The sequence below is a fragment of the Trichosurus vulpecula genome, chromosome 2 (genome assembly GCF_011100635.1).
Source record: "Trichosurus vulpecula isolate mTriVul1 chromosome 2, mTriVul1.pri, whole genome shotgun sequence".
Lineage (NCBI taxonomy): Eukaryota > Metazoa > Chordata > Mammalia > Diprotodontia > Phalangeridae > Trichosurus > Trichosurus vulpecula.
The window spans coordinates 409,919,875-409,934,564 of NC_050574.1; positions in this window are offsets into that span (position 1 = coordinate 409,919,875).

Here is a 14,690-nt window from a genome sequence, read left to right on the forward strand (position 1 = left end):
CTTTAAATAAAATGGGCAAATGTGCAGTCTACTTGGCTACTCTGATCCTCAGAAAGCAGAATCAGTATGTTGTGAGGCCTGAACCCAAAGGCTTTTCACTAGTCAAACAGAAGTTAAAGTAAAGAAAAATTTTGTGGCTTTGAATGGTTAAAGCATTCAGCATCCTGATGAGTCAGAATAAAAATCAATTCAAATTAAGGTAGGAGCAGAAAAACAAGCTTCCTGTTTGCTTCATGAGTGACAAGCAACCAAAAAGATAATAATATGACATTCTATCAATAACTGTCTTAATATAAACTTTTTTTTAGAAAAAGATTTTACAAGTCATGTTTTTAGGTTGCTCATTTGTGTTCTGGATTCTTTTGGTTTTGATACATTTGGTTATAAACCATTACTAAACCTCTATGCTCCACAAGAGCATTTTTCAATCTTTTTTGGGCTTGGGTTCCCTTTATATTCTGAAACTATTGAGGACCCCAAAGAACTCCTGCTCATACTTACTATATTAGAAATTAAAACTGACAATTTGTAAAATATCTATAAATTCATTTAAAATAACATTAATAAACCCATTTCATTTAACATTCATATTTTATGAAAAATAACTATTTCCCAAAACAAAAAAATAATGAGAAAAGTGGCATTGACATATATATATGCATATATATATATATATATATATATATATATATATATATATATATATATTTAGATGTGTGTGTGTAATCTATTTAATGTCTTGCTTCATAGAAGGCAGCTGAATTCTTATATCTACTTCTGGATTCAATCTACTGTAATATTTTCTTTTAGTTGAAATACAAGAAGTAACTGCAGAAAAGGAAAAGGGTGGAGTATATTAATAGGCATATAACATCTTAACATTATTATGAAAATTATTTTGAGCTGAAGAAACCCATGAAAAGGTCTCAGGGTTCTTCAGACCACATTTTAAGAACAACTCCCTTACAAGATTAAATTTTCTTTTTAGTGTTACCCTAATGAACTTAGTCTTTCTCCCTTTACTTTAAGTGAGTATCAGAAATACAATTACTCTCTTATTTCAGCCTTTCAGCTACTAGGTTTTAGCATTTCAACATATCAGAATTATCACCCAAAGGAAATTGCCAGATTTCCAGAGGGAAACATTCTGTTTAAAGGCTATATATTGAGACAGTAATGCAGGGAGACAACATGGATGTCATAGAATCAAACCCATCATATAATCACTGGAAATTCTCACCTATGACCACAAGGCTCCCATTGCAATTTTTTTCTTCTTAGTCCAATAAGTTTATTTTTGAAAATGTACAGAAAATGTTGAACCATTTTATGCATCTTCAGCAGCTGGAGCATCTCCATCCTTGGGGTTCCTGGCAAAATCACTTGTACTCTCTGTTTGGAAACCAGCTTAATCAGACCTTTACAAAGCAGTTCCTGGAGGGCTTCTCAGCCTAGAGAACCCTGGATCTTCAGTCTCTCTGAGACTACTGCAGGGTTGATAACTTTATAGTCGGGGACCTCCTTGCAGAGTTTGTTGTACATTACTTTGTCAAACAGAACCAGATTGTTGAGCTTGTCTAGAACTTTTCCCTTGGACCACTTCTTCTTCTTAGCTTTGTCCCCAGACTTGTTCATGGGATCTTTGTCTTTCTTGGCCAATTTGCCAGCATCTTTCTTCTTATCATCCTTGGGTGACATGGTGAGGCTTCAGGAACTCCTGGTGTTCCTGGCTCTAAGCTAACATGTCGGACAGAAAGTTCAATTTTTAAGAATTGCTTATTCCCCATATAGAGAGGGAGGAAGGATCGGGCTGATTAACTGAGACATAAGCATTGCTGGTGTTGGCAAAGCAAATAAGCAAGAGGGAGATTTGAGAATCCAAGCTCTTATTTTGTCAGTGGCCTTCTGCCTGTACAAAGAGCCCAGGTAAATGTTGTGTAGCCCAGCTAGGTGGTACAGTGCATAAAGCCCTGGGCCTGAAGTCAGGAAGGCTCATCATCCTGAGTTCAAATCTGACCCCATATAGTTACTAGCTGTGTGACCCTGGGCAAGTCATTTAACCCTTTTTGCCTCAGTTTCCTGAAATGTGAAGTGAGCTAGAGGAGGAACTGGCAAACCACTCTAGTGTCTTTGCCAAGAAAACCTCCAAATGGGGCCATGATGAGTCAGATACAACTGAAAAATAACTGAACAGCAACAGAACAACATTTTGTGTACTCTTATTTCTCTTAGTCCAACCCAAGTGAAACCCGGTAATTTGAGTGTCTGGTGCTACTTCAAAGGTACACAGCAGATTCCATTACTAGCACTCAGGCTCACAAAGTGGCCAATTTAAAAAAAAATTCACGGTAAGAGACATAAGAAACAAACAAATGGCTCACATGCATGCCCTCGGAGAAGTCCATAGTTCCTCTCCACATTTGACCACATAGAAATTTTTCTAAACTTTTTTAGGTTCAGGGCTTCCCTGGGACAGGCTTTAGGTAAGGAAGTATTGGGAGTACGCTTTCTGACATCAGCACTGTATGCTATGTTGTTCTTTCACCTATAAATCTTCTATATAGATGATTCTTTCTTTATCTTGCTACTATCTTCTCTCCCTAGCAAGGAGGATGATTAACAATTCCCAGCCTATGATTCAGAGAGAAAGAAACAATGCTTAACTATATGCATATTGAACTATGGTTATTAAATATAGATATCAAATACTATATAATATTACTAGAAGAATTGAAAAAAATATTTCATTAAAAATTGCATTCTACTACTAACACTGTTGCCATTTTCCTTTTGGTGATGTACCTAAAATGTTTGGCACAGAATGTTTATCAATTACATACTCTCAGAATAAAGGAGCTTGCATGCAACTATTGGTAGAATCATTAGACCTATTAGTATCATTTATCTAATTGTGCTATGTATGCCAGAGTACAAAATTAAATCAAATGCTGTTTTATGGTTGGCATATATTTTTAAATGTTTATCTTTCTACTGATTTGTATCCCTCACTTTTCATGTCTTAGGAAAAGCATTTAAGGAGAGATAATTTACATAGAGAAATGGAAGGACAGAAGGAAAGTGGGATAATCCAGATGGGAAAGGCATCTGCCATCTAGCAACATTTGTCCCCACTTAATTAGGGACATATAACCTGTATGAAAAGGTTATTTTAATGTTAATAATGCACTGAGGGCTCAAATATGGTGAAATAGTCAAATTATAGAATCATTTTAATTTTTTGAAAGGATGACATGGGGCACTAAATATGATGGATACAGTTTTTACTCACTTAACAAATGGTATCTGAAATAGTGATGCAAAAAAGTGCATTTCTTTTCAAGGTGATTTACCTCATTACATTAAAAAAAGGGAAATCTCCAATAATGCATTGATATATTTGATGTAGCTCATTAAAGGGTGAGCTTTTTAAAAAAAATTTCTGAAGGCATCAGTCAAATCAAAAGAGTTTGAAACAGATCTGTTTTATGCGAAAGAGGCTTCCTCCAGAGATAACTTCTCTTATGAGTATATTTGCTTTGAGGACTGGTATGCTTTCCATATTGAAGGTATGTTTCATAATTTGCTGACAACTTAGAAAAATGAAATTAACAAGTAGGAAAAATATTAATTACATAAAGTAACTTTTTCTTCTTTCTCTTTCTTTTCTTTTCAAACACACAAGGGGGACCCAAATCAGCATATATTAATACAAATATATCCTCATCCATATTGAAAAAGTATCATAATGCAACTTATTCTAGCTCCTAGAAACCTCTGCTTATGGTACCTGGAATAAGTGCAAATTAGCATATACCATAAAATCAATCATCACATGTAATTTATTTTAATTCAATAAAGATTAAGTTAAGAAGTGATTTTTTTTTCAACACAAGACAATCTGACTTGAGGAAGCTACCTCTCTACCATTGCAGGTTGGCACATTCTTTGTAACTTAGAGTCTTAGAGAACTATTGAGAATACCAAGAGTGAATTTTGTGACTTATTTAAGATAAGATAGCCAGTATGTGTTAGACAGGATTTGAAGCCAGGTCTTCTTGATTTAATGGCCAGCTCCCTAACCACTATACCATGTTGCTTCTCTTAATTCAACAACATTTTCTTAGGTACTTTCTTTGTGTAGAACATTTACCTAGGCCCTGGGGAAAATAAAAAATTCAACCCAAAGGGTCCATACCCCTATGGAGCTTATAGTGGAGTAAGTTCTTCTATATCAGAAGATCTTAAACCCTGAAGAGATTTTCTTCAATCAATAGGTACCCAGGGTTCCAGTCAGTATTTTGTTGTCACTGGAGTGCCAAAATACTAAAAATTCACATTTGTATTGCTTTTAAAATGTCACAAAGAAGTCATCTTGCAACAAACCTTTGATCAAGGAAATGATAAATGTATTGTCCAAATCATATTTGAATCAAATGAGACAAAGGCATGAAATGATTAGTTTTTAGATCCTAACAGCTTGTGAATGAAAGGCCAAGACTAAAAACCAGTTCTGACTCTAAGACCAACTGTCTTGGAGATGACTTTTCTCTATTACAACATTCTGGGTGTTACAAGCATGCTCATGCCCTTAATTATTCTCCTAAACTGAGGACTTGTGTTTCTCTGAAGTTAATGGCCATTCAAATAAATTAGGATTAGTTTGGATAAGTGAGGGGTGAGTTTGGGAGGAAAGATAAAACATTTAATTGTGTCCAAGACTAAAGATTAATCTTGAGCATGTTGAATTTGAGATACCAATGGGACAGCTAGATAAAGCTGTTTAGTAGACAGCTATGCAAAGTCTATTGTCTAGCAGATAGGTGGGGTAAGAACTAAATTCAGGAGAGCAATTAGGAGCTCTAATTAGATTAGCTCTTTGTTTTGCTACCAGCTCTTTCTCTTTAATTCTTTGACTCATTTACCTCTCTTCTTAAAAATCTTCAGAAATTGTGTCTTCATTATCAGAACATTTTTACAAGGATCTAATTTGTGAAATTATATTTTCTAGTGCAGTCTAAACCCTTGTTTCTTTGTTTTACACTCTTTTTCCCTCTACCACATTGTATATAGCCTACCCATTATTCCAGGGTTAGTGTAAATATCATTTCCTCCTTCCCTACTCCAGCCTGCGCTCTCTCTTCATCCTGAATAATATGATGTGCACCTTACACATTTTACACAGGACTACTTATTGCTTTATATTACTTTCTCATGATTTCAGGTGTGTAAATGTTGTATAATCAACAGGTGGAGCCCTTCTCATTAGGAAAGATTTATCTTAAACTTCTTTTGGGTCTCCCATAATTGCTGCCATAGGTTAACAATATTTGTTCATTGATTTGGAAAATGGTGAACACATGCTTTATGATAACTATGGACTTCACAGAGCATCAAAGAAAGCACTTACTTTTTCTCAGAGTAAGCCTTTGGTAGAATTCATTGTTATTGTTTTGCAATACATACAAATTACTTTGGCCAAGAATCCTAGGGGGGAAAAATCAGTCAAACATACAAATTGGTAAAGGACTTTGGCATAATAATAAAAACACCTTCCTTGGGTTCTAGTTCTTTTCTTTACCAGTTATTACTATGTGACTTTAGGCAAGTCATGTAACCTCACTGAGGTTCTGTTTCTTCATGCTTAGAGGGAGTAAAATAAGATTTATGTGACCTATCTATAATGTACAGGTATGACCAAAGTGGAGCCAAAAAAGTTCCATCTTGTGTCTATTATAAGGTATGAATGCTATAGACAAAGTGTGAATTCTTCTCTTCCTGAGTTCTAATTCCCACTGTGAGTAAACTTTTGTTTGAATACTACCTCTAATCTAGACACTTAATCTACCTCTATCATCGGATTTGTTCTGAAGAGAATCCTGCACATCTATACAGAATCATGTGTATTAACAAACTATTATTGGATGGAGACATAGGAAGAGAGACCAGGTCCTCCTCAGGAAGAGAACACCAGAAACTCCAGGAAAGTCATCTGAATGGAGAAGAGACTACCATAATCAAAGGAAACATGTTAGAAAATTGCCATTTCAATAATTAATAGAAATGTAATAAATTTAATAACAGGTTTCACTACCAGTCTGGCTGTTTGGAAATGGATGGAGAGGACCTGCATACTAATAAGGATCCTTCCAAGGAAACAAAAGCACCAGGAAAAAGTGGTAGAATAGGATGTTTGTAAAATAGGACACTGTGAAATGGAATGTGCATGGGTAACCTGAAAACACTTATTGTAATAATGCTTAGGATGGAACATGTTTTAAAAAAACATGTCAATTCACATTTGTTTCTTTTTGTTCTTGCAGAATACTAAAGATATGTATGTTCATGTTTATTTGATGACTGAAGAAATTTCAAAAATTATAGTTCAATGTGAAAGTGGGACATCATTATTATCTTTCAATTCCTTAAAAAGGAAAATTGAAAATTAATTTCCACTTTTAAGAGGGAGGGAGGGAGAAAAAAGAGGGAAAGAGAGATGTAAGAAAGGTATGGGAGGGAAGAAGAAAGAAAGGAAGGAAAGAAGAACAAAGGAAGAAGGAAGGAAGAACAAAGGTTGAAAGAGTTCAAAGGGGAAGAAGGAAGGGAAAAAAGAAGGGAAAGTGGAGGGAGAGAGGAAGGGAAGAAGGAAGGGAGGAAAGAGAAATTGCCTACTTCTTTCATGTTATTTTTTTTCTCTCCCCAATCTAGAGTACTAAAAACAATCCTGGTTAATTCATAGATCCTTATTAGCAGTTCTGGTCAATTGAAATGTTAATATTATAATGCTAGCATTGGAATTCACTTTTTTTGCTTTCAAGAAGTTTGCCAAAGACTACATTGAACACATACAGAACTATAAAAATAAACATATGCCCACATCCCTGTGGCCTCAAATAAGATCATGGGGTCATAAATTTTGAATCAAAAAGGAGTTGAGAGATTATTTAGTCCAACACCTTCATTCTAGAGTTTAGGCCCAGAGAAATTAAATTATTTGCCAAAGGTCACACAGGTAGTTATCGCGGGGTAATTTGAAACTGTTCCCTGACTTCAAATATAATGTGTTTTCTGTTTCATGAGGATAGACTCTAAGGAAAATAGGCTGTAACTCTGGTAGAAATGTCACATTTTCTTTTCCTTCTTTCTTTTTTCTGCTTGTTTTTCATAGCAATCTATATTTATACGTATTCAGTGATTTTATCTCATTTGTTATTTATTATTATATTCTCTTACCCTACGCTGTATAATAAGTGTTGAGAGCAGCATTGTATAGTAGAAGGAGGGCTAGTTTCTGAGCTAGAAAGATCAGTATTCAAGTCTTGCTTATGGACACACAGTGGCGAAGGTAAGAAGCATTCATTAAGTGATTAATGTTTGCCAAACACTATGCTGAAAACTTTACAACTATTGCCTCATTTAATACTAACAACAACTCTGAAGCAAACATGGCAGAGTGAGAAGTAAGTCACTCCCACTCTTCCTTATGAACCTCTAAAAACCCAGAAAATATTGCCCCAGGAAAAAACTTAGAACAGCTGAGCCATCACAAAGAAAGGGTGCAGCAGTCTTTCAACCCATGAAGCTTGGGGGATTAATGGTAAGGAGGTATCACAGCAAGCCAGCTGCAAGCCCTACCTCAACAAACCAGTGGGCGATCTTGAGTCCCCGGGTGGTGGAGCAGGCAGACAACAACACCAGGACTCCCTGGGTACCTTGGCACAGACAGGAAATTGGTAGACTCCAGCAGCCAAACCTCTCTGTGCTACAGCACAATTCCAGGAAGCACAATTTCAGGCTGGCAGGCATCCTCCAACAGCCAAACCTTCTGGTGCTTCAGAGCAGCCCTGGTGAGTAGGCATCTTCCAGGGGCCAAACCACCACCACCACCCACCTTCTCTGAGAGCTTCAGTGTTACTGACTCCAACTCAGCCTGAAGTAAACTTCCAGACTCCTACAGCCTCCAGCTGCCAGCACCCAGCACACAAAACCAGTGACTAAGTCCCTAGCCCCAGCACAAGAAGCCTGCATGTGCAGCCTGCTGTGCTCCAGAAGGAGAGCTCTACTTTAAAGGCCAGGAAATAGGCAAACATCATGAGTAAAAAGCAGAAAGAGACATTGACCATAGATTCTAACTATGGAGACAGGGAAGATTGAGGCATAAATTCAGAAAATGACAACATGGTCAACATATCCACATCTGAAACCTCAAAGGGGAATATGAAATGGTCTCAAGCCCAAAAAGCTTTCTTAGAAGAGCTCAGGAAGGATTTTATTATTTTTTCAAATCAATAAATTTATTTTTAGTTTTCAAAATTCATTTCCACAAGATTTTGAGTTCAAAAATTTCTCACCATGTCTCCCCTCTTTCCCACCCAAAGATGACAAGCATTCTGATTATCATTTCCCCCAGTTTGTCCTCTCTTCTATCACCCCACCCCACACTTCTTATCCCCTTCAACCTACTTTCATTTAGGATAAGATATATTTCTATACCCCATTGTCTGTATATCTTATTTCCCAGTTACATGTAAAAACAATTTTTGACACTTGTTTTTAGCACTTTGAGTTCCAAATTTTCTCCCTTCTTCCCTCCCCACTCACTTTCACTGAAAAGACATGCAATTCAATATAGCTTACACATGTGTAGTTATTCAAAACACTTCCATAATAGCCATGTTGTGAAAGACTGTATTTCCCTCCATTCTATCCCACTCCATTCTCTCCTTTCACTCTATCTCTTTTCAAAAGTGTTTGCATATGACTACCCCATCACCCAATCTGCCCTTCCTTCTATCATCCCCCTACTCTTATCTCCTTCACCTCTACTTTCCTGTAGGGTAAGAGACCTTATTGAATGTGTATGCTATTCCCTCCTTAAGCCAAATCTGATGACGGTAAGGTTCACTCACTCTTTTTCACCTCCTCCCTCTTCCCCTACATTGTAAAAGCTTTTTCTTGCCTCTTTTAGGGGAGATAATTTACCCTATTCTCTTTCTCCCTTTCTCCTTCTCCCAATATATTCCTCTCTCACCCTTTAATTTTATTTTTTAGATGTCTTTCCATGTAGGAATGCAAAGAGTTCAACTTTAATAAGTCTTTATGATTTTTCTTTCCTGTTTACCTTTTCATGCTTCTCTTGATTTTGTACTTGAAAGCTAAATTTTCTATTCAGCTCTGGTCATTTCATCAAGAATGCTTCAAAGTCCTCTATTTCTATTTGAATGTCCAGTTTTTCCCCTGAAATAATATAATCAGGTTTGCAGGGTAGATGTATTGGTAATTAGGGTGGGACTTTTTTACTGTTTTCTCTTTTGGACCATTGTTGTAATCAAGTGCCTTTGATGAGTCTGGCCTTTGTTTCTTTGATGAAATCAGGAGTCTTTGATGACTTCCTTACGTCAAGGGAAAGCCTAGTTCACATAGGTTTGAGTCAGATGGTTGAGACACCTGAAGAAGCATCACATGAGGGATTACATAGTTGTGATATCTTTTGACTGTGAACAAGCCACATAAACTCAGAGGTTAGTGTTTTTTTTTTTGGGGGGGGGGGCTTTCACTCACTGGAAGAGTGTCTTGTGATTTGACCAGATGAGACTCTGGGTAGCTGCTGGAGCCCCACCCCCACCCCCACCCCAGCCTGAAAACCCAGATGTCAGTCGTTCTCTCTCTGGTAATAATGCAATTCTTTTGTCAGACAGCTAGAGGCCTGTCTGTTGATAACTGTCTATGTTTGCTCTGTTTATATTGTTTCTGTTTGTAATTTCTGTTTACATTTTCTTGAAGTTCAGGGTGCTGGCTTTTCCCCCTGAACTAAGTGAACGATATGTGTATGTTTGATTCAAGGGAAATTGTTAACCCTTTAAAGTTGCTTTCCTTAGAAAAGCAGATCAAAGAACCTGTGCTAGCAGCCGTATGCTGGTGTTGTTGGTCTTTCACCCCAACAGAAGTTGCTGGTAACATTGTTGTTACAGTAGGTCATTCTTGGTTTTAATCCTAGCTCCTTTGACCTCCAGATCCATTAATGTAGAAGCTGCTAGATCTTGTGTTATCTTTTTTGTGTTTCCACAATATTCGAATTGCTTCTGGCTGCATGCAATATTTTCTCCTTTACCTGGGAACTCTGGAATTTGGTTATAATATTTCTAGTTTTCCTTTTGAGATCTTTTCCAGGATGTTATTGGTGGATTCTTTGAATTTCTATTTGGTTCTGGTTCTAGAATATCAGGGCCATTCTCCCCGATAATTTCTTGAAAGATGATGTCTAGGCTCTTCAGGTAGTCAAATAGTTTTTAAATTTTCTCTCCTGGATCTATTTTCCAGGTCAGTTGTTTTTTTCAATGAGATATTTCATATTATCTTCAATTTTTTTTCATTCTTTTGGTTCTGTTTTATAATTTCTCGATTTCTCATATAGTCACTAGCTTTCACTTGCTCCATTCTAATTTTTAAGGAATTATTTTCTTCAGTGACCTTTTTGACCTCCTTTTCCGTTTTGCTAATTCTTCTTTTTAAGGCATTCTTCTCTTTCTTGGCTTTTTGGACCTCATTTGCCATTTGGGTTAGTCTATTTTTTAAGGTGTTATTTTCTTTAGTATTTTTTTGGGTCTCCTTTAGCAAGCTGTTGACTCGTTTTTCATGATTTTAGTGCATCACTCTCATTTCTCTTTCTTTTTCCCTCTATTTCTCTTACTTGGTTTATAAACTCCTTTTTGAGCCCTTACCTGGCCTTTAACCAATTCATATTTTTTTGGAAGCTTTGATTTTGTTGTCTTTTTCTGATTGTATGTTTTGATCTTCTTTGTCACCAAAGTAAGATTCTATAGTCTCATTTTTTCCCACTCTTTCTTCATTTTCCCAGCCAAATATTTGACATTCTAACTCTTTGTTAAGATCGACCTCTGCTTCCAGTCTGAAGAGTGTACTGTCCCAACCTTCAAGAGTTTTGTGCAGCTGTTTTCAGAGATATTTCTAGGGTCCTGTATATTTTCAGTTCTTCCATGGTGGTATGATCAAAGGAGAGGTGTTTACTCCTTTCTTCTCCTTTGCTCTGGTCTATGAGTGACCACAAGCACTCTTTTCTGACTTGGAACTGTGAAGAGGATTACCTTTTCACTGAAGCCATAAGCTCTGCCACGTCAGTGTTCATCTTCACCCCAGGAATGCCACCCACAACTCTGACCCAGATCCAAGCAGGGCAAAGAAATAAAATCCTGCCTTAGCACCAGCAAAGAGATCCCTGCAATCCCCCTCTGATCCACTGGTAGATCTCCCCACCATCTGTGGGCTGGGAGCTCCCAGACACAGCCACTGCTGCTGTTGCTGCTGCCACCACCACCTCAACCACCCTGGGCTGGCACCAGACCCAGCTCCTCTCTCAGCCAGGTCCCACAGACCTTTCCCACTGACCTTCTATGTTGTCTTTGGTGTTTATTGTTTGAGAAGTCTGGAAACTGCCACAGCTACCAGTGATTCAGTCCCCTGAGACCTGCTCCAGATATGTCTGTACTGTGTGGCTCATGCTAGACTGAGTTCCTCTCCCATCTGGTTGCAATAGACCTTTCCTCTTGACCTTCCAGGTTGTCTTGTGCTAGAAATTTGTTTCATTCTGTCATATTTTGGATTCTGCAGCTCTTGAATTTGTTTAAAGTCATTTTTACAGGTATATGGAGGAGTTTGGGGGAGAGCTCAAGGAAGTCTCTGCTTTTACTCTGCTACGTAGGCTCTGCCGTCCTTGGAAGGATTTTAAAAATAGAGGCAGAAAAAAGTTGGAAAAAAAAATGAGAGGTATGCAAGAGCAAGTCAATAGCTTGGAAAATGAAGGGCAAAAATTGGCTATAGAAAACTAGTTCTTAAAAAAATACCATTGATCAAATGCAAAAAAGGTACACTGAAGAAGCAACTCCTTAAAAAGTAGAATTGACCAAGTGGAAAAGGAGGGACAAAACTCACTGAAGGGAAAACTCCTTAAAAAATGAAATGGTCCAAATGGAAGAAGAGGTACAAAATACGATAGAAGAAAGCAATTTGTTAAAAATTAGAACTCTGTGAGTCATTAAGAATCAATCAAACAAAATCAAAAGAATGGGAAAATAGAAGAAAGCATAAAATATTTCATTGGAAAAATAACTGATCTGGAAAATAGATCCAGGAGAGATAATTTAAGAATTATTGGTCTACCTGAAAGCTGTGATCAAAAAAAAAGAGTCTGCATAGCATCTTTCAAGAAATCATCCAGGAAAATTGCTCTGAGGTCCTAGAACCAGAAAGTAAAATAGTCATCGAAAGAATCCACCGATCACCTCTGGAAAGAGATCCCAAATTGAAAATGCCAAGGAATATCATAGTCAAATTCCAAAATTATCAGGTCAAAGATACAATACTGCAAGCAGCCAGGAAGAACCAATTTCAATATCATGGAACCATAGTCATGATTATTCAGGACCTTGAAACTTCTATATTAAAATATCAGAGGATCCCCTTTTCCCTTCCTTTCTTGTAGGGCAAGATAAATTGCTACGCAAGGGGAGGGCTGACTGGGGAACAGGGCAACCAGAATATAAGCCATCTTGGAGTGGGGGGGAGGGTAGAAATGGGGAGAAAATTTGTAATTCAAACTGTTGTGAAAATCAATGCTGAAAACCAAATATGTTAAATAAATAAACTTTAAATAAAAAAAAATATCAGAGGATTTGGAATATAATATTCCATAAGGCAAAAGAGCTTGAATTACAATTAAGGATGAACTACACAACAAAATTGAGCATAATCTTCAGGGGAAGAGAAGGACATTCAATGAAATAGGGGACTTCCAGATCTTCCTGATGAAAAGGCCAGAGCTCAACAGAAAGTTTTATTTTCAAATACAAGACTCAAGAAAGGCATAAAAAGGTAAACAGAAAAGAAAAAAAAAACAACATGTTATATCCCTACATGGGAAGATGATACTTGTAACTCTTGGGCACTGTATCTTTATTATGACATTTAGAAGGTGTATATATAGACAGAGCATGTGATGTGGGTATAAGTTGACTTTGATGTGATGATAAAAATATCTAACTTAGTAGTGAAAAGGTATTGTACTAGGAGAAGAGAAAAGGAGAAGGCAGAAAAGGTAAATTATGTCACGTGAGAGGGAAAGAAGAGAGGGAGATGAGCATTATTTGAACCTTACTGTCATCATATTGGGCTTAAAGAGAGAACAGCATACCTAGTTAGGTATAGAAATTGAACTTACCTTAGAGGAAGTAGAAGGGGAAAGGAGAAAGTAAAGGGGGGGTGGATAGAAAGGAGGGAAGGAGTGGTAGAGGAAAAGAAAAGAAAAGGGAGGGGGCTGATAGAATGGAGGGCAGATTGAGGGAGGCAGTGATCAAAAGCAAAATTTTCACGAGGAGGGAAAGAGCGAAAGGAGAGAGAAAAGCATAAATGGGGGGGAACGGGGGAGGATAAGATGGAGAGAAAGACACAGTAAGTAATCATAACTGTGAATGTTAGTGGGAAGAACTCTCTCATAAAACAGAAGCAGATAGTAGAGTGGAATAAAAACCATAATCTAACAATATGTTGTTTACAAGAAACATATTTGAAGCAAAGGGATACATACAGAGTAAAGGAAAAAAGCTGGAGCAGAATATATTGTGCTTCAGCTGAAGTAAAAAAAAAACACGTAGCAATCCTGATCTGAGATAAAGCAAAAGCAAAAAATAGATCTAATTAAAAGAGATAAGGAAGGAAACTACATCCTGCTAGAAGGAACCACAAATAATGTAGTAATATCATTACTAAACATATATGCACCAAATGGTATAGCATCCAGATTCTTAAAGGAGAAGTTAAGGGAGTTACAGGAATAAATAGACAACAAAACTATGCTTGTAGAGGGTGTCAATCTCTCCCTCTCAGAACTACACAAATCTAAACACAAAATAAACAAGAAAGAAGTAACGGAGTATAAAAATAATGCTACTTGCCCACTACTGTGGTTATGTAAGACCAATAGTATCAGCACATAGGAAGGCTGCTAGTGCAGGTTCTTTGATTTACTTTTATAAAGAAGGCAACTTTAAGAGGTCTACAATCTCATTTTAATTAAACATACATATATCATTCACTTAGTTCAGGGGGAAAAATCAGCACCCTGAACTTCAGAAAAAGCACAAACAGAAATTACAATCAAAAATTATACAAACAGAGAAAAATAACACAAATCAGCCAACAGACTTCTAGCTGTCTGTCCAAGACATTACATGCATAGTTGCCACAGAGAGAAGCACCAACATCTGAATTTTTCAATGCCTGGGGGCTCTTTTATGGCTACCCAGAGTTGCCTGTGGTCAAATCACATGACACCCTTCAGGGAGTGAGCCCCAAACAAAATGCTAACCTTAGAGTATATATACAGTTCGTCAGGGTCAGAGAGGTTCATGCCTCTCAAGGTATTCACACATCTCATAACCTAATTAGCAGAAGGGTGTGGGCTTTCCTACAAGCAAAGACAAGACTCAACCAAAAGCACTTGATTGTTTTAGTGCTGAGAAGCACTCCAAAACAAAAGACAACAAAAAGTCCCACTTTGCTTGCCATTACAAGGAGATGAATAGAATTTTAGAATTGTTAGATATGGTTAACTTCTGGAGAAAATTGAATGGGGATAGAAAGGAATTTTTCTTTCAGTACATGGCACCTACACAAAAATT